The sequence below is a fragment of the Poecilia formosa genome, unplaced genomic scaffold, assembly GCF_000485575.1.
Source record: "Poecilia formosa unplaced genomic scaffold, Poecilia_formosa-5.1.2 Scaffold235, whole genome shotgun sequence".
Classification (NCBI taxonomy): domain Eukaryota; kingdom Metazoa; phylum Chordata; class Actinopteri; order Cyprinodontiformes; family Poeciliidae; genus Poecilia; species Poecilia formosa.
The window spans coordinates 551,431-572,089 of record NW_006800174.1 but is presented as its reverse complement, the minus strand read 5'-3'; the positions used below and the strand labels follow the sequence as shown (position 1 = coordinate 572,089).

Below are 20,659 nucleotides of genomic sequence, written 5' to 3'. Positions count from 1 at the left end.
GCTTTCATGTTAGAAGCAAATTAAATAAAAAGGGAATTGCTAATCACCAGTTGTTCTGTATGAAAGTGTGTTACGGCCATTATACATGATAGAAAAATAATAATTGGCCATCCGGGAATAAATTTTTTGCCAAAAAACAGACTAATTTAACAATTTTTCAAGAAAGAAACTTGAAATGTAACTTTGATATAGGATAGGAGCCTGAATGTACCTCTACACTTTGAAAATATATCCACATGTGCATCCCCAAAGTGGCACTCAAATTGTATGGATTCCTGGCACTTTTTTTGTCACAAATAGCTTGTAAAAAAAGAGTTCTTGTCCTGCAAATGTCTGACTACAATATCAGAAAATATCTGAGTTTTGGTATTGTAAATTTATATCAGTTTCAAAAAACTAAATTACAGTTTTTGCAAACTGTAATTTTTTACAGTTTACCACATATTTTATGTGGTAAAATATGTGTTTTACCACATTTTATTTTTATTTTTTTTGTAAATATGTTAAATTAATCACAAAATTTCATCTTTGGGTGAATAGTTTCTTCGCTGGCCAATTATTATTTTACTTTAATTTGGTCACAATATTTTACCGTTGAAAACTGTGGCCTTAACCTCATCTAGAAAAGAATTATGAACCTTTGAACATAAGGTTTGAGATTGTCTCTCCAGAAGACTTAAGTTCCTTTTAGGAAGTGACAGATGTCAATTTATGTTTTTCGTCTGGTTTGAGGAGCACAGGAATCCTGTACCAAGACAAAAAACAAAAATCAAAAAACAGATTGCTAACTAAGAATTAAAACAAACATGAATTCATGCTTTGGAAGTCCATTTTTCTGTAAAAACCAGCAGACTCCAGTTCAACATACACCTCCAAAAATCAAATATGTTACACAGATTATCCACAGGAAGAATAGCGTATATATTAAACAGCTCAAAGAGCCCAAACAAACAAGGCCTGCTGCCAGAAGTTGTGTAACAGCGTTCAGGCTGGATTTTGCCTTCAGGCATACACACAAACACATGGTCCAGGTCTGGTCTGTTGTGTTGGTTAAACCCTTGAGGAGATTTATTTTATGTTGGAATATTCGTCCATCAGTAATGCCGAATAAACTCTAAGAAATATAGTTAAGAAGGAAAGAAAGACAACATAAATTAGTACAGCTGGAGATTCACTGTGCCTTTTTTCTATAGAAACAAAAATAAATCAAATAAAACGTACTTTAAAGAAGCACAAAGAGGCGGTAAACAGAGAAACTGACTCAACAGGAAAAGACACAGTTCTTATAAGATGTATCAGCAACACAGAGTTGTGCTGATAAAAGACTAATTTCCTTGGCTGCACTGCCTTTTCTGTTTCTTCCTACTCTGTTACACCTCTATCATCAGGGGATTGTTTGGAATACCATGGTACTAAAAAAAAAAAAGAAAAAGAAAGAGCTACGCAGAAGCTCTTCCATTAGTATCCTTCCTCCCTATTTCTTCAAAAGCTCAAACACCTTTAACTCTTTTTCACTCTGAACTCTCATCCTCAGTCTCTAAGTGAGACCTTGGAGGCTTCATGAAAGCATGATTTAACTGTTTTAAAAAGACCTTTTCACTTCAAAAAGCATTAGCACGGACCAAATTCTCCACAAAGCGACAGTGGAGAGATGACTATGTAGTATATAAAGCACAATTCCTCCCATTTGTCATGTTAGATCACCTCTCTTTAAGTATCCAGACATACATTTTGGCGTCCTGGACAGAGTAAAAGCCAGAAACCCTGAACTAAAACCTTGAGAAAAATGAAAATCAATCTGCTTTTATGGCTTCACCATGGTTCCTGTTCTAGTGTGATTCTTTGGAAAATAAAAATACATCAAATTTATGCATATTCCAAATACCAATACAGTGGACCTCTGGTATTCATGGGAGTTAGGGACCATAGTCACTCAGCTAACATCCATAAATACCTGAAAACCTCATTAAGAACGCATATAACTGCCTATTTTATTACTTCTAACTCCAACAATACATTAATATATAATCATATGCACAGTGGAAACAGTTTTAGCGCTACTGCAGAAGCTATAACATCCATTATCCTCCTCATCTCTGGTCCGGTTTTTATTATAATTGCATCTAAACATTTAGCATTTAAACGAAACCAACCTGCAAACAGGTGGCTGTTAATGCCGTTAAATGTCAATGTGCATTGTGTAATATTGCCAGGCTTATACTGCTCCTGTATATATGAAGAGAGGAAGCCAAACACAATTATGTCAGACATTTGCATGAAATCTTTCATCTAAACCATATTAACTCTGCTTCCATTTTTGCAGTAATTATAAGATTTTTTGATTCTTTTGTATTTGCTGAATGATGCAGAGACATTTATTTCTAAACCTTTTGTCTCTGCGTAGCATAGCTAGTTAGCTGGCAGAAGATATAATAATTGAAGCACAAACTGGACACAAATCTAAGACTACAACCCAGAAACAGTTAAAGGATGTTTTTTTTTTTTCCTTTACCAAGATAGAAATGTGCAAGATGAATGGCAGCTTCTCCTCTGGTTCTGGTTTCTGGTCAAACTCTGCAGTCTGCTGTATGTGGCAGAAACAGAAAGTATGGCTTTGCCTGATAAGAGATGGTTGAAACTCCTCTGAGATTTGTACCTCAGCATACTAGCATCCTTGAAGAATACACTCCAAGGGAACTGAGGTTATCTGTTTACCGGGGATTGTTTCACCCACAGGAATATGCAGAGATGACTCTATGTGCTTAACACCGCAAACTAAGATGTCACAGATACCAAAAATACAACCGTTTTTGACGGCAAGCAGAGGAGGCAGAACAGGTCCAGAATAATCAGTGGCCAAGAACAGGAAGCAAGATTCAGAGCCAAAATCACTCACAGCACTGATGGGTAGCAACAGAGGTGGTGGTCAGAAGTCATATTGAAGTCTGATTGTGTCGGGGACATAATTAGAAATGAGAATATGGAACAGGAGTGCTCCAAGACAGATGAGCAGGTGGTTACCTGGGCAGCAGCACAGGTGAGAGCAATCAGTATGAACGGCAGGGACTGTGAGCAGGACTGCAGCATGGGACATGACAGAAACCATTCAAAAGAAAGTCCATCAAGGCCATCTATCTTGCTTACAAGATAGAAAAATGAGCCATTTGAAAACTTTCCCAATGCACAGTCATCATATGTAACGTAAAGGAGCGCCGCCTGTCAGTCTTATAATGAAAATGCCGTTTTAAACTGCAGGTGCAAAGCAATGAGCGGAAGCCAAGTGCAGCCTTGCTACCTCAGCAGATGGCTCTGCTAATTAAACATCTACAATCAGATTGTCGTACTTGTGTTAATAATTCTGTGCAATTAGCATGCAGAAACTATTACTAGGCTTAAGTCAGCCTTTACGTTTTATTTTTGCTATTCTATCTTGTTAAATCCAAATTAGAAAGATGAATGGTAAAGATAATCTTACAATCTATTTAACTCTCCAGATATCATTTTGCATACACAAACTGTTCTCTTTTTTTGTTTTGCTATAATTTGTAACCCTTGAGTTCTATGTATCCTTTATATATATATATATATATATATATATATATATATATATATATATATATATACACACACACACACACACACACACACACACACTTTTAAGATGTCTATAAAAGCTCCCCGACTGCTTCAGTCCTCCTAAGAAAAAGCTCCATCTTCATCTACAGCGGAAATGCAGGTTGGGGAATCCTTCATAATATTTACAGAGTTTACTGAGTTGGCTGATGGCTGTGTTTTCTTATCCTCTAACAGAGAGGGTGATTTGACTGATGCTCGTAACAGATTGCATCACAGCAGGGGACGAACTAAAACGGTTTACGCACCGCGGCTCTCCCTAAACTGTCTAACAGTGGCAACGCTCCACCTTGTAAATTTGGAATAGCAATTTTAGACATTTCCCAGCAGGCCATCTCCAATTGGCCTGAACTGGTGGGACCGTTTGAGATCACTGAGGACCACCTTTGAAGAGCCGGGGAAAAAAGTAAAAATAAAAAATAAAAAAGAACCTGGCTTTGTGAAAGCAAACACTCGCTGGTCTTTAGGAATGCACCTGAGCACAAAACGACTCATTTTTTATTCATACTTATTGTTATTTTTCCGGCTTTCAGTTGGAGCTTTTAATGCCTTGATATGAGTTCATACCTGCCATACAAATGCGTATACTGCTTTGACATGTGACCCACACTCACCCTGCAAACATCAAGGTCTACTTGCAGCCACAAAACAAATATCAGCAGGAATTATGGAAAATGTCACACCACCAATAATTTGGCTCTTTTGTAGAGAAATCCGGATAAAGGCAAGCAGAGGCCTACATTTACATTTGTGTTGACAACGGTAAATAACCTCTGTTAACCTAAAAGTCTGTCTCAACATGGCTCTGCCACAGTCCAGCAGCAAATAAGAGTGAATGTTAAGGTGATAAAAATGAAGCACTTACAGCTTTTTTTCTTTCTTTTGGAGGCTGGAGAAAATGATTGTCTGTTTTACCACAACTGCAGCAAATACGGTTGCAGTGCTTTCCTTGTAAAAATTATTCCTACCCATCTATATTTGGCACAGTTTGCCATGTTAAAACCATCAGCTTCCATGTTTTGTTGGGCTTTTATATGATAAACCAACTCAAATTGCTTCAGTTTTCTGTGATTCTGCAATTGTGAAAATTCACACAAAATCACCAGAACTTTTTATCGCACTAATGCATGATTGTGAGTTTAATGCTAATTTTCCACAAAAATGGTCAAACATATTAGGCACAAGCAACTGCAAACTCCCACCTGAAAGAGGCAGTGGCTCATGCTTCTACTTCACCGCTGCCTCAGCCTTACTTTATATCAAGTTATAATACATTATCAATGTGGCAAGTAACAATAATTGAACTATTTAAGTTATTTAAAGGATAAATATATTTTTGTGAAATCTATCTGTTTTTTGTCTCATCATGTAGATTTTGGAAGAAGTTCAATGGAGATTAAAAAAAATATTGCAAAATTTCTGGCAAAGATTTCTTAAGCAGCACCAAAAAAAAAAAAGCAATTTTGTAAACAAAAAGTAAAAACAATAGTGAAATCCTGGAGGGACTGTATAGAGCAGAATTAACAACAGCAGTTAAATTTTTCAGATCTAAGTAAGATCTATATCCAAAGGGAAAGTCTCCGGGATACTGAAGAACCCACCTAGCAGTCCCAAGGTTAATCATTTTGGTCTCATAGTTTTACAGATGGCATTCAGCAAATCTCTGGTTGTTGTTTTAAGAGTAAATACAAAAACAAAACAGCCTAGAGCTTTCTGAGTTAACCCCTACAAACTCCAGCAGGTCCTTTGAACCCTTGCCCCAGGGTTTGCCTCATAGGCTACATAAAGCGTGCCTTTTTTCATTCAGGGTGGTTGTCATTTCATGGAGCTTAAACCGTTTTGGATAAACAGACTTAGAGAGTTCCTCTGAACTGGCTGTGAAACTGCTGCAACATTACAAGTGACCAGCATCAATTACAAATCTTTCACAATCGAGGTAATGTTCTACTGTCTCGAGATAGCTCTTAGCATAAGAACTGAATTTGTATGTATACATTTAAACAGCTAAACCACTAAATCTAAGGTATTTTGGAATAACAGTCATTCAGCCGTGGTCTGTTGAATGACATGAACAGCATTAAATGTCCCTAAAGTACAAATAAAAGAAGAAGAAAAAAAAATCCACCTTTAAAAGTCTTTTTTTCGATTAAGAAAAACCAGATACTTCATTAGATGAATCAGCACTCAAGTGAATTATTACTGCACCTTTAGAAAAGTGGTTTTAAAATTGAACTGGTCAATGTCAAGGAGAATAAAAAATAAGTTATTCTGAATATCAAATTCCAGTGTGAGTAAGACTTCACAACGAAGCATCCTTGATTCTCATCGCATCTTTTCACCCGGCTCTTCAGGCCTTTTGAATATCTCTCAAACTCCAGGAGGGGAAAAAAGTATTTTTGTTGGGGAAAAATGTATTGGAGAGCAAAATCCTGATGGCCTTGAAAAAGTTTTTGGAGACTTTTTCAAAAACCATCCGCAAAATAAAATTATTTATCGCTTCACTGGATTTTCTAATTTCTCCAACCAAACTCGGGTCCTTGAGAATTTCTCTTCGTTCCAACGTCTGCTCACTCAGGAAATAATTGAACATCATTTCGAATTGTTGCTAAAGTTTCACTCAAAAACAGCTCATCCCATAATGGAGTGCTTTGCTGAATATTAGTAAATTCTGCTCGTTTTAGTGCTTTCTTCTCCCATTTCTCTTCTTCATTCTTAACACCCCAAACACATTTCCTCTGGCTATAATTGGATTAGTTACTATTTTGAAAAAAAATCTCTTATTTCTTGTGTCTTTAAAAGTGTTGTAAATTTGTACGTTACTGACACATCCAGCCCTTAAAAAAAAAGCAAGAAAAAAACTACTTGGAGATTAGTTTTTATCTTTGTTTTTAAGGAATATGTCTTGAGTGGCACTTAACTAAATTGAACAAATGTGTTGCGGATGGATGGGTGTGTGCATGGATGGATGATTTGAGAGAAGCTGTGAGGCAGCTCTACCTTTCCAGACTGCGCTCATTACTCTAAAAAACACTTGACTTCATCATGGCCTCAATTATATGGTGCTGAATGAACTCCAGAGTTACTGAGCCGCCGCTGCTGCAGCTGGACGTAGGAGGGGGGAGTCTGGATGGAAAGAACATCTTCATGCAGTTTAAATCCTGACCTCTTTATATTTTATTACTTAAAACATCCAGAGAGCTAAAAAAAGAAAAGAATAAATACATAAAAAAAGAAACTTAAATTAAGCTTCTGTTTATACTGTATCTTGCGCTATGCGGTCGTTCTCAAAAAGATCGGTCTGCTTTCAGATTTATTCTAGGGCAGGAAGATGACGCCCTGAAGAATCAAAGAGCTACATCTTCAACTACTACAAAGAGTTTAGCAACAGATGGTCTGACCCCCACAGAGGCCTGATCTTAACATCATGATCGTGATCTATGATCACAGGAAGAAGCTCAGGACACCAACGCAACCTAAATACACAGATGGCAAGTTCTCCGAGGTGCTAAATGACCAACTTAAATCAAAAGCGTGTAGGAGAAAGTAGACCATGCAGAAAAATTAGAAAACTACTGGATTTTCTTACTTCGTTACATTTAAAAAAACTATGTAATTTTATTCTCCCTTGTTCTGCAGTGAAGCTTTTCTTCCTGTATTAGAGGCAAACTGTTTAAGCCAGGCAGAAACAGTTAGAAGAAGGGGTTCTGCTCAGATGGGGTCAGAATTTTGTTACACATCAGTCTGAAAAAAACATGGCTTGAAACATGGTGGTGGCAGCATTATGCTGTGGGGACATTTTCTTTGCAGCAGGTTATAACAGGATGGCCATAGTAGAAGGAGTGATTGAGTAAAATTCAGGGTGATCCAGGAAGGAAACCTGTGCTCAAAAGTCAAGAAACTGGAATGGCGCTCGACTTTCCATCAAATCTGAAGATGCAAGCAGAGATAAAATAGGTCTTTTTTTTATACAAAATGGGTCGCATACTGATTTATTTTTGTGTATTGTGACTATATATTGTCACACTTTGTATTTAATTACCTTAATAATTCACATAAAAAGTGTAGCTAAAAGCATTTGTCTTTTAGTTTTTACAAGATCAATAAAACTGACTTTGTATTTAGAGTTGATTTTTTAAAATAAAATAAGGTCATATCTTAATTTAGTATCCCAATATCTTCATGACCACTTTACATCCCCATTAATTACGAAAGCTGATCAACTATTGATTTAAAACTATGAATCTAAATATAGATCCTGAAAGAAAACCCGTTAGAAGCTGAAAAAGACCTGAGCCTCAGACAGAGGTCCAAATTTGGTAGGACAATGACCTGAACTACTGTGGGATGTTTTAGATCAAACTATCTTCATGTCTTATAATTTTCTGATTAAAGTCAATAAGTTTCTACATTTTTTTAATGCTTATTTTTACATAATTTCCTGAGTTGAAATGAACTTAAAACTGATCCAAGAAAAAATAAAAAAAATCTGAACTGAGAATTGTTCTCAAGTGAACACACAAGTCTTTTCTAACAAGGAGATAAGAAAAAGAAAAAAAAGAAAAAACAAAAGAAAAAAAAACATACAGTGTTAAAATTAAAGACAGAACGTGTAGCACCCATAGCGGAGGAGCTGAAATCTCTCAAAATCATCACATCAATAAGTAAAATGTCAAAAAGAAAAAAAATTCTCCTGCTGCAGCCAGAATACGAAAAGTCTTCTGTACAGGTGTTATTTAGGAAAACCCACAAATACACACACAAAAAAAATAAAGAGAGAAGATTTAAAGAACGGAGTTTCGATGGCCCAGTTCAGCAGCGGCAGCAAGGTCAACGTTTCACACACCAACTCAGAGAAAAAGGCGAGCAACAATCTGCCTGGCCACATTGCCTGCCCACACACACCTCCTCCACAGGTGTGTGTGGATTTTTAGGGGTGAGTCATTCTCTCCCACGTAGCACATACCTCCAGCAGTGGTTGCGGAGATCCCACCAGCGCCGCACCGCTCCTCCCAGTCCCAAAAAAATCGACTGGGATTCTCGATCGCTCCCTGAAGCGGGGCCTAGCGCTCAGATTTTCAAACGAGAGCGCAACATCTGAAGGCAACAGATGGCGGTTCGACGAACAACATCATGATCAGACAGTGACACAGCATTAGGGCACAGCGTTAATTGTGCAGCCTTTGTTTTCTACACTTAATACCAAAAAATGCAGCAGTGTTTTCAGTGTTTTCATACATTTAGATCTCCTGTTAGTGAAATAAAAAAATGTGATGTACAGCTTTGATCCAGAGCATAATTAAAGTGATCATCAATCACAATGCGAATGTGTAATAAAAAGAGAAGCCCTGGAATTGGAAAGCTGCAGGTTTCATTCTTGCTTCCTTCTCTGTCATACATTGATGGGCACCTGGGCAAGGCACTTAACTGCAAGTTACCAGCGGATCATCTTTATTAAAGACACCAATAGATCCACATGAGACATGTGAGTATAAATTCATGTGAACAAACATAATCACAAGTGTACATATGTGAGTGTGACTGGTTAAATTTGACTCCAGCACAGTACCATATTTTTTCAGACAGTAAGTATTTAGAAACTGTCAAATGATATATTATTTAATTGCTTTTCAGCAAACTCACGAAAACTCTTGACTTTGGCTTGGAAGTCTGCTGGAGGCTGATCTGCACTCTAAATCAGGGTGGTCTGGAATGTCTGTGCTCCATCAGCAAAGAGCGCAGTGGAGCGGAGACGCATGCAGTGTAAATAAAGGATGATAGAGAGGCGGTTGCATTGCAAGAAACGGTAACACCAAGAGGTCTCCCTCTAAAGTCATTTATAGTCATCTCCTTAGTCACTACTAGAGCATGGAGATGTGACTGTTCCAGCAGTTTCAGAAGGTGGCACCGACAGATAGGTATCGTTATCTAGATGCGGTATGGTAAGAAAATCTTACGAGGTAGCACAGATCACAGATCGTCTGTGGATTTGTTCCTTCAGTTCTGGCCGTCTAGCACTCAGCCTGTGATTTTAGCTTTCTTCATGGCTACAAATGGTAATGTTTAATTCTTGGTTCATATCCACCAGTTTGAATAAATATTTAACGTGTCAGTGAAAACAATGCGTCACATAGAGCAAAAAAAATACATAGAAGTCACAACTGACTATAACTTGTGAGACCAATCGAATAATGAAAAAAAGTGTGATTTCTAGTCAGGTATTAACTGTAAATAATGTTGACAATTCTGATACTTATTAATGACACTTGGGAAATGTAACTTAGCATAAAGCAACAAAGTCAAACTCTGAATAAAAATAAATAAATAAATAACAGGTGCAGAGGTGTTTCTGCAGCCCAAACATTGTGCCATTTGGTGGATTTTTTCAGGAGAGGTGCTTCATAACACCTTTGATGCAAATATTCTTTGCCCAGATGACCTGAGTGCAAACTCCATCCATCACCCTTGCAGTATTAGCACAGAGCTCCATCGCTTGAGCTTCAGAGAGCCTATTCAGCTAAGCAAACAAACCTTTCTGAGCGCCCAGCAGGGCTGGCAATGGTCTTCGTGCTGGCTGCAGCTTAGGAGGGAGCTCAAAAAGAAAGAACTGGATGGCAGCCAAGCAATGGTAAATGTTGGCTTCAGTTGGCTCGGTTTTCTGGATGGATAAACCCAAAGACTACTGATTATGATTCATTCTGCTGGTCAGCTGGAACATTCGGATGCAGAAATTGTTGATTAGGGGCTCAGGAACTTATGTTTAATCTCAGAAGACCTTTCAGTGCTCACTGATATTTTTAGTGGCTCTGCAGTTACAACATGTCATGTGTTTTGGTGTTTGGTCTGGATCCACTTCCGCCAACCCTTGGTGTTTCACTGCGTGTTGAAAACAAGTGACTTTAGTGGCTTTGAATCTGACAAGTTAATTGATGGGCTGCCCCTTCGTTTCACCATCTTGGGGTTTTCAGCCATGTTAGCAGCACGCCTGTGGGGATGGCAATCTTGCTCTTTCAGTTGGAACACCAAAGACCGAATGCAAGCAAAATATTCCCATCGGTCCCAGCTGTACTTTGTGGTGGTGCTAGTTTACAAATGCAAAAATTAGACGGTAATCATCATAGTAGTTTAAGCACTTAGATTTTTAGATCTGGTTTTGTGGCTAATCTAATCAATATCTATTAGGAAACAATTACCGGTACTAGTTCCAAATAGTGATCAGAAAATAATGTTATAAACATCTCAGAATCACAGAGACTTATTTTCTGCCCTCTCGATGTATTCACATTTGTTCTGTATCAAAAACCATACTGTTACTACTCAGACAAGCCTTGTAACTCTAACCCTTTTCAATTGAGGAAGCACTTTTTACCCTAATACTATGCAGCAAATAAATCTCCCTTCTTCTTAGAGGAGATCTGTAAGATTCGGGGGTCTGTAGCTTTGTTGTATCGTCATGTTGAGGGTGTAACACAGAAATGAGTCTGGGATGCAAATTCAGAAGACTTTCGCAAGTGAAGTTGGCAAAAAAATGTTCTTATGTTATGCAGCTGGTATGTTCTCTTCTTTTACCTGTTTTATAGAGTGGCTAAGAAAGTCGAGGATCACTTTTAGACATTCTGATCACCTTAAAGTAGTATCTTATAGAATAAATTGAAAAAAAGAAATTCTTAGGGTGCCAATACATGCAGAACTTGTAATTTATTAAAGATAATTCAATTCTTATTGTGCGGTCTTTGCCTTACTGAAATGTACTAGCATGAGCAATTGTCGTACTCCAGCTCCAAGGTTTATTACACATCTTTACCGGTTATGCCAATAATATGGAGGAGGCTGTGAACCTTTGTGAAAAACCCTGCATGTCTAAACAATTTTGAGAAATTTACATTTAAAAGAAAAAGTCCGTCATATATTCAGATGCAAACCTGTCTCGATGGATAAATAATTTAAATTATGAACATGGAAAGGAAAATATTCACTTTGACAGTCTGAATTTAGAATGTTTTCTTCACTATAATCATCATCCTGAAGTTTTTACTGTGTAAAACTGATCATTTCATGAGTATGACACACTGCACAAATCTAAGACCCACAAGGACCTCCATGCCGGCTCCAGATGTGGCGACTGAACTTTTATCTCAAGCAATAGAGCCTCAACAAGGTTTGTTGAAAAGTCTCCCAAAATGTGTACCGTCCCAAATTACACAACCATGTTGTGCAGCAGCCAGCCTGTCTAGAAGCACGGACAACAAAGTTAAGTTGAGTGCCGCGGGGGCACTACAGGCTGCGGACGCTGCCATGTTTAAACCTGCTGAACAGAACGTGCTGTTCCTGCAGAAGGGAGAAACCGCTCATATACTTCTGACTGAAAATCCATCTCAGATTCTCCTCTTTCCTAAAGCCATCCTGAGTCTGACTTCACTTCCAGTTTGAAGTACGTGTCACTTCTCTTTTGCTCTTTTATTTTCCTCAAGGATCACATCTCTCCTCTTCTTTCATTCTACTCATTTGTGCTCTCTGCTGCCAGATCATTCGACACTTTGCACTTTAATGTGTCCTTCCCTCTTCCTCCTCTTCTAAAAACCAACTCTTTCTCACATTTTAACACCAGAAGGCCACTCTGCAGAAAAGAGGGGAAGAGTTTTGAATTTTGGAAATTAAATGTCATGTCTTTCAAAGTGACCCTCTGACTTTTTCCTCTGAGCCACTCTTAGTGGGAAAAGGTACTCATCCGAAAAAGCCTTCAGCCATCCAGGTATTATTCCTCACCCCTCATCAGAACTCACCCTCTATTTGCTTTTATTTTTCTTCTTTTCCACTGCCTTTAAAAGGCAAGATTTCCACGTCTTTTTTTTTTATTTTATTTTTTTAAGGTTTCTTATATTCAACAAATTAAAGCTGAGTAGCAAGGGGGGAGGCAAATTAAACACTAAAATGATCCAGAGGGAGGAATAGACTCCAAACAAATAAATACCTCTTAAGGTTAAAGCTTTAAATTGTGCCAGAATCTACTCTTTAAGTCTTCAGGTGCTACTTTTCAAATCACTAAAGGACACCAAAGGGACAAAGCGAACCCAGAAATGTGATACTGCTGTGTTACTCTGATGATTTCTGTAAAAGCAGGTCAAAAACCTCTCAAAATGGGTTCTTTCAAGCAAAACGACTCCCTGTTCCTACAGATTGAAATATTATGAAGTGACTACGTATGAAAATATATATTTAAACAGTAAATTTGAATACTTCCTCCGCCTTTTTTCTCTACCTTGACATTGCTGAGGATCTGGAGCTCATCTCGTCTCATCAGAATCTCCCCTGACTGACTCATTCGTATTGCTGCAGATCGGGACTCTGAACACATCACTGGGACTGACTCCAACTCGCTTTAACAGTCATCACGCTTTCATTTAAAATGTGGCCACTGTTGCTTTTCATCCTCCTGTTAGAGTCCAGACCTGCTGTTTTGTTTTTGTTTTACAAAAGAGGTTTTTGTCTTGTACTTGGATGGTGTTTGAATGTCTGCCATTCAAAGCCAACATCTATGCAAAAACGGCCGAGTTTGGGATTGATAGTTTATGAACTGATCTGCTTTTACTCCTACCTTCAAAGAAAGATGAAAAGCAAGCTGTAAAAGTGTCTAATGTAGCCTTCATTTAAACTGGCCATTGTTGAAGTACTGCACCCCAACGTCAACAAGAATAAAGGACTTGTGATCACACGCTTTTTGTTTACTATGCTATAAAAAAAACTCAATAATCCCATCTACTTTGTTTATGATGTTCACTCAGGTTTGATGCGACATTGAGGAGATTCTAAAATCTCCAAAAGTGGTTAAACAAATCAGTCAATGCAAGACGTGGAGGACAGTAACCTTACTGTACACAGGTGGTGAGTTTTATCCCGATTAGGGTTGTCAAAAGTATCAATATTGCAATAAAAGTGAGTAATTAATTATTCAGAGATACTCAAAATTCAATACAAACTGACTCATTCACATTGCCTCAGATTGTTGGCTTTTTCTGGCAGATGTGCTGCAGTAACTGAGTGATGTTTAAATTCTGCTACCATGCCAACTACAGCCAGAAAACAGTTAAAATTATTATTTTTTATATAATGAGGGCGTGCTTAACCCTGCTGATTGGTTTTGAATAATTTATCAAATTAAACTATTGTCATATTGTAACAATTCAAAATGACAATATAAATCTGATTATTTGCTTAACTAGAAAGAGCCAATTTCTTCCAAGAAATGGCTATGCAGTATCAGTGGCACATAGTGTCAAGTATTCTTAATATTTAAATTCCTGCAGTGATTTTAGAATTGTAAAGAAATTAATAAAACACACCCTGAGGCCTTGACTCTGTTAATGTGGCTCTAACCATTTTCTTATCAAGTATAAAGTAAAAATCTTCAACATATACAAGTGCTAGTTGACTTTGCTGCGAGGTCAGAAAAACTATTTCACCATTAAATATGCTCCAAAATAAGTCTAGTTGTTTAATTATTTTAAAGCTGATAATTAACACTAGACAGTAGATAAAAATCCTATTCAAACACACAAAGCATTTTGGGGAGCATTTAAAAATAAAATTTTGGAACAAACGTGAATAATTCTTCACACATAACACCTCTTATCAGAAATGCAAAAATTATTTAAAATGGCACTAAATTAAAACTAAACTGAATATCTTTCACTTTTAATACAAGATAAATACTATTTTGAAGAATAATTCTCACTTTAAATAAATTAATGTTCAGCCTGATGAGACGTATTCTTTGCATTTTTAAGAAAAAGCAAGAATGCTCCTCAGTGCTTCACATAAGTGCTGGGATAATAAATGAAGCCTAAAACGGTGCAGGTGCATAGCCCAAAGTCAAGTCTGTCATTTTTCCTCACTGTGTATCTGTTTACTAGTGCTTTTGAGGAACTGAAAGCCTCTTCTGAGTCACAAGCACAACACATTCATCAATTGGAGAACGCACTCTTACACTACAGCGATGCAATCATCTCCCCGGAGACTTCTATCAAAGGCAGCTGTATGTTTTAACACTGTCATTATGCTCCACATAAGAATTAATCTTGAGTTGTTCACACAGATAAAATAGTAGGTTTTCAACAGAATAATAAATGCAAAGAGTTCCCAGTGTTGCAACAAGCAATATGCTCAGATGGCAAAATTTCCACTAAGTGGTTACAGCAACAACCCAACAATCTCTTTGAGAGACAACAGTTACATGTCCTCGTTTCCACCTCCAGTGAGGTCCCCATTAAACTAATCCAGTCCTGCTGGCAAATGGTGACCGACGAAATGTCATTTATTCACTTCTCTACCAAAGTTCAGCAACCTGTACGGAAATGTCACCTTTGAAAATAACAACCTTTACACCCTTTCCTCCGTCCGGTTGGAAGAAGGTTACTTTAAGTTCAGGAGATTTAGAGGACATGGCAAAAAATAAAAATTTAATTTCAGTAGATCAGTTATTAAAAATAACTAGCAATAAATAACATTTTCATAAAGCTTTTTTTATTCTTATTATTATATGCTTAAGTCAAATTTCTAACTTTTTATAAAATTACACTGATCAGGCTGTTATCAACCAACAAGGATTATTTTTTCTTTGAGGTCTGTTTTCATCCTAAAGAATATAACACATGCACACCCATTTGTGTTACTTGTATTCTAATTAAACAACTAAATATATCAATGATAAAAAAACAACATAACAACAAGCAACTATTTGTTACAAGCAACATTTTTGAATCCAGGAAAAAAAAAATTACTGTAAAATTACAGGACTTTGCATGAAGGCATACATCCTTCCCCTTCAAGTCACACTTGTCCCAATATAAAATCAAAAATGCATTTTCTGTGTTGGCTCAAACAGAACAAATGGATCATAAACCTCAAATGGCCTTTTGCTGTTGTTGTTTTTAGGTGTGTCGTTGCCACCCCATCCAGGATGCCCTGGGTGGGGAGCCACATCATCCATGTCAAAAACTGCCACTCCTTTCAGTCAGTTAAACATCCCACCTCATTCTGTTAGCCAACATCATTCACCTGCTGTACTCTGCAACATGTTAAACAGTAAAGTCATCCAACCAGTATGATTTGGTCTGTTTTTTAAAACAGAGTTATAGTTGAACTGGCTTTACAAAAACAAGAACTCAGTTTCTCTTCAGAATGGTTCAGTGGTTTCATACCACCTGTTTGTTGTTGTTGAGTCGAGATGTGTCAGTTTGTGGCATCCATGATCCCAGATGTGGCCATGTTGAGACTTGCAAACATGACCGTCACTATTTAAAGTAACAACACACTGACCTCACTTTTTGAAAATTGAACGGTAGACTTGGGTATCCTTGCTCTGTGCAAATACTATGTGTATCTCGATACACTGCCAACAATAAAATAAAATAAAGACATGTGAGCTGCAAATCTTAATTCAATAGGTATTGGTCTATGAATATCACATTGTGTGGTATTCATCTGAATACCACACAATGTGATGCAATGAGATTCGTTACTGAGATGAAGACTGAAAATGACAACTTGCAACTGAATGAAAATAACTTTAAAATAGATTTGTATGTATATTTACTTTCAATGTAGGTGTTGAGTTATAACTATTAGTCAGTCTCCAAGAACAATTCAAGTATCTACAGTGCAACAGATGTGAATGTCAGTTGTTAATGAGCAGAAAAAAATTACATTTCTACATTTTGAAAATTAGAAAAATAATCAGCCTCATAGAGTGTGGCCTTTATAACCACACAAGGATAAGAAGACTTATAATACTGAAAGAATGAGAAATACATTTTCAGTTTAAGTAATCAAGAAATAACTCAGCTTTAATAAGAAAAAACAAAAACAAAAAAGCCCTGTGGCAAAGCCAAGTAATGCGGATACAACGTTGTATATACATGTACATTCATTAAGTTTTTTCTTCTGGAATTATCCATGTGATTAAGTTGGGATAAATTGTACGAATACAAGTTTTTAAAAGGGTTGCATGTAGACTTCATCCAACATCTGAATTTACATTTGATTGCTGCTGCTTTCCTAATGATGTCACATAATACATGCGCACATCTGTAGATTGGTAATCATGAAATCTTAGCTTCAATAACAAACACCATCAGTAGATTGGTTAACAAGTAAGCGAGTGGGCCATTTGAAAAGAAACAAAATGTTGGTACTCACTGCACTTCCTCTAAGGGGAGGGGCTTCACCAGAGTGGGCGGGTCTCCAATTTTATCTTCCACCTCCTCCTCCAAACACGGTCTGTCCTTCTCTTCCTCTCTTTTCGTCAGTCCTCTTCTTTCTAAATGTCAGTTAAACCAGCAGCACTTGGGGTATTCTTCTCTGGTGTCTGCAAGTAAAAAAACAAAACAAAAAAACAAACGTAAACGCTGTGGAAAAAAAAAAAAAAATCAATCAAAGAATGGTGAGCAACAAATCAAACCATCAGTAAACCTGAAGTGTGTGTCAGAATAGCGATGCAGAGAGAACACGGTGAAGTGCAGGTGATGGTGGGTGTTTGTAATCCTGTGATAGTACGTGTGAATGAAACGAGTGGTTTCATCTCGGGGTGGACCTTAAAAACTGCCCTACAACTTGGATGACAAAAAGAAAGCAGCGGTTGCCATAGCAGCATGAGCCAAAACAGAGAAGCAATAGAGAAAGAAAAGGAGAACAGGTGAAGAAGACAAGGGAGAAAACGAAAATTTAGAAGTCAGTGAGACAGAAGTCAAAACCTTAAGACTGCACGAGTTCAGTTCTCTCGTCTGATCTTATTTATTGGTGTTCTAAAGGTTGCTTTTCTTTCCAGTTCCATCTCTCTGTGGTTCATCATGTTGGTATTCTGTCTCAGCTACAAGGTTTGCATGAAACTTGAGTGTGTTCAGAAAAATCTGTTGCAAGGTATTAATAATAGCTGAGCCAATTCAACTTTTACAATTGTTTGCTATCTAATTTAATAGGTTGTTTTTTCTCAAACTTGGTGTTTTGTACCTGAAAATTAACTGGTACTTATACTCATTCAATTCAAATTGAAAAATAATGAATTAATGCCAAAGAAAATTAAATCTCGTAAGTGATATCTTTAAAGAGTTGTTGGAGATGGTGATGTTGTGGGCAGGATGGATCTCTTGTAGCATTCAGTCTTCCAAGCAATCTGATGACACCTCTGACTGAAGACTGCTGCTGAATGACAGTCTCATGATTTCATGACATGTAACAGCTTAATGTTTATGATATTCTACAATGGCAAAACCTGGATGACACCATTACCAGCAAGAACTGCTGATCCACCTCATTTGCTTTTGCCACTCCTTTACATTTCTGTTTGGCCATATTGTTAGAAAGCCGGGCTGAGAGCCAATGGATTTGGAAATATGATCCTTGCCCTTTATCAGTTGCAGAGGTCATTTGAACCTCCTCCTTCTCTCTCTCCTTTTTATAGCCCATCATTTGTGCTTTTGAAATGCTAATCAATTGCTCCCAATGGCAACATCCACAGCTTGTTGCCATGGATGCACATAATAACAACTGTCCGAAGTAAAAAAGTAAAGCACGAATCCTTCAAGCTGCACAGCATCTAACAAAATAACTGCCAAACAAGCAATGCCTCAACCGAAACAATTAAACAAAAGTCTACAAAAAGAACAAATCAGAAGTAACGTAACACAGCTACTCCATCACAATCAGCACAATTCTAGAACAATCAGAGACAAGAGGAATTATAGCCAACAAAAAGCCTGTTGGCAACTTCCCTGTTCGGTTTATTCAAAATTCAAGATTTTGTTTAAATAACTGTAGCACATCTATTTCATTGTCCATCGCAAGAATATTTTCACAGACCTGCTTCTTCTCAAACCTTGCAAATATAAAAAAAATGCCTTAAAACACAAATGTGCATTGTTGACAAACTGCAGGGCCTCTTTTTTCAATTGATACATAAGGGATTGTCTCTGCTTGGCTGGCTGATATAACATTTCCAGCATTTTGATTGGTCTAGGAACCAAAAGGATGCTACTTGTTGGGTCATATAATATTTGATGAAAAAGCTGTTTTTGACTTTATACCATGCTTTTTTGTGATGAAAGCAGTGCAGCAGTGCAAAAATTGTTAGCAAAATTAACTTTCCATTTTTATTTGGCAGTAAATAATTCACAAATCTAAGGTTCCTCAGTCCACATGTGAATACCAGATTCCCACACATTTTCCACATTAAAATTACACTTTTTTTACAGCTTTCTGTTCTGACCTTCATCTTTATCTTTAGGTATAAATGCAAACATTGATGGACATACAGACAACTTTTAGACAATCCAGTGATAATGAGAAAGAAAAAAAAGAAAAAAAAAGACTTGTTAATTTTCTTTTTGCATGCTTGTCCAGACCTGGAAAATAATTAAATTGTATTCTATGCTTTACAATACTGTGTACGGACCCTGAAAACACAACTGATAAAGGTTTTGCCACAAGAACCTGCTTCTTCTTAATCTTACGAAAGAATCTAAAAAAAAATAAAGGTACAGACAGTAGTTCTTCAAAATCTAACCAAAAAAAAAAAAAACACAGACCTGCATTTGGTTTATTTTAAGCGACCACTAAACTAACGCACCATGAGTACACACTGAAGTCAAACTTGCTCGAAATGTTTTTTTATTTGTGGAGCAATGTGTTAGAGTGCGAAGTAATAAGACATCCACCTGTGCGACTTCAAAAAGTTTTAACTTTATGCAAAATTTCCACAGAGGCACACAGATTGGCCACCAATGGTTCCTCTTAACCCTAATATAACACAAACCGTAGCAGGAACGGGTCCTGCTCGAGCGCGTATTCACAGCCGCGGCGCCAATCAGCCCTGTCAGCTTGTGTGCGATTGCTGGATTCCTTGCTTTCAAGAAGCTATTCTGCAGCAGCAGGAACCGAACCACTTTTTTTTCCAGTTGCCATTAACGGTCAATCACTTTCAAATCCACATGTATGTTAAAAGTGGTGCAAAAGGGAGGGAGAGAGATGGACGGTCAACAACAGGAGAGATTGAAAGACAGCAGGGGAATGAACAAACGACAAAAGCAAGAAAATTAGGATTTCAATGAGGTTATTCAAACTGCTGTGAGCTTGTCCAAAGGGTGATTTGTGGGTCTCTCATCAAACCTAATTGTTATTTAAGACCAACTAGTCAAGACTTGATTTTTGCTCATCTAAGTGAGACAACAGGTAAAAATTGAGAACAGTAAAATTCAAAGCTTTTGCTTTCATAGTTTTGAGATGATTAAAGCTGATTTCTATATCTTTTTTTTTGGGGGAAAAAAACGAAAGCTAACACACCGTTCAGTCATCTGCATACATTGTCATGCATCTTTAAAGTGTCCAAGTTTTCTTCCTGGAACCATTGGCTAAAGTCCTATATTTTAAATGTATTGTTTATGATACTTTTAAGGAATTGAAGTATTGCTCATTATGTTTTCTGAATTTCTGTGTTCAGTTGTATCCGTTTCTTGGATAAAACCAACTGCCGTTTGCTCTTTGCATTTCTTGCCCATAGAAAATACAGCTGGTGTAGTGCCTGTTTAGTTGTCCCTCTTTCCTGGATGGAGCCACTGATGGAAATACTGCTGCCTAATACTTATATTTGTTTGTCTTTTCTGTCTCTTTCTTTTAAACCTACCTTATTACTTCTATGTTTTGTTGTGGCTTCTTTATTGAACCGAACAATTAATGGAGGTATTGCTGCCATTGACTTGTCAAGAACTCATGGTCCATTACTTTGGTGTTTAGCTGTGTCTTTTTTTAAACATTTCTATATGAAGTATTCTCCAGGTTTTGCTGTATAGTTATTGACTCAATAAAAATTGTCTTGTTAGATATTGTGGATAACCTGATGCCAATTCTGATCAACAGAATTTGGACTGAACTGGTGTATATATAAATGGATAATTGGACTGGATTAATTTTAAGTATATAGAATAAAATTTTGAACAAGCTGAATTCTATGTATTTAGATATGAATGGAAAGCTTTTGCTC

The 20,659-nt window shown here is 37.2% G+C and overlaps 1 protein-coding gene and 1 long non-coding RNA gene across 3 annotated transcripts in view; one reads left to right on the top strand and one right to left on the bottom strand.

The window, feature by feature from the left end:
- The window catches only part of LOC103149735 (zinc fingers and homeoboxes protein 2-like), a 142,523-nt gene that overhangs the window by 78,848 nt on the left and 43,016 nt on the right, over positions 1–20,659 (bottom strand). For both annotated transcript variants that reach the window (XM_016680176.1, XM_007569045.2), the window contains one exon: positions 16,825–16,993. The gene's annotated coding sequence lies outside the window, so the exon portion shown is untranslated. The remainder of the gene's footprint in view (positions 1–16,824; positions 16,994–20,659) is intronic.
- LOC107838282 (uncharacterized) lies at positions 8,146–16,816 on the top strand. The gene is made up of 3 exons (XR_001664341.1): positions 8,146–12,061; positions 13,413–13,512; positions 15,562–16,816. It is a non-coding gene; the product is annotated as an uncharacterized LOC107838282 (long non-coding RNA).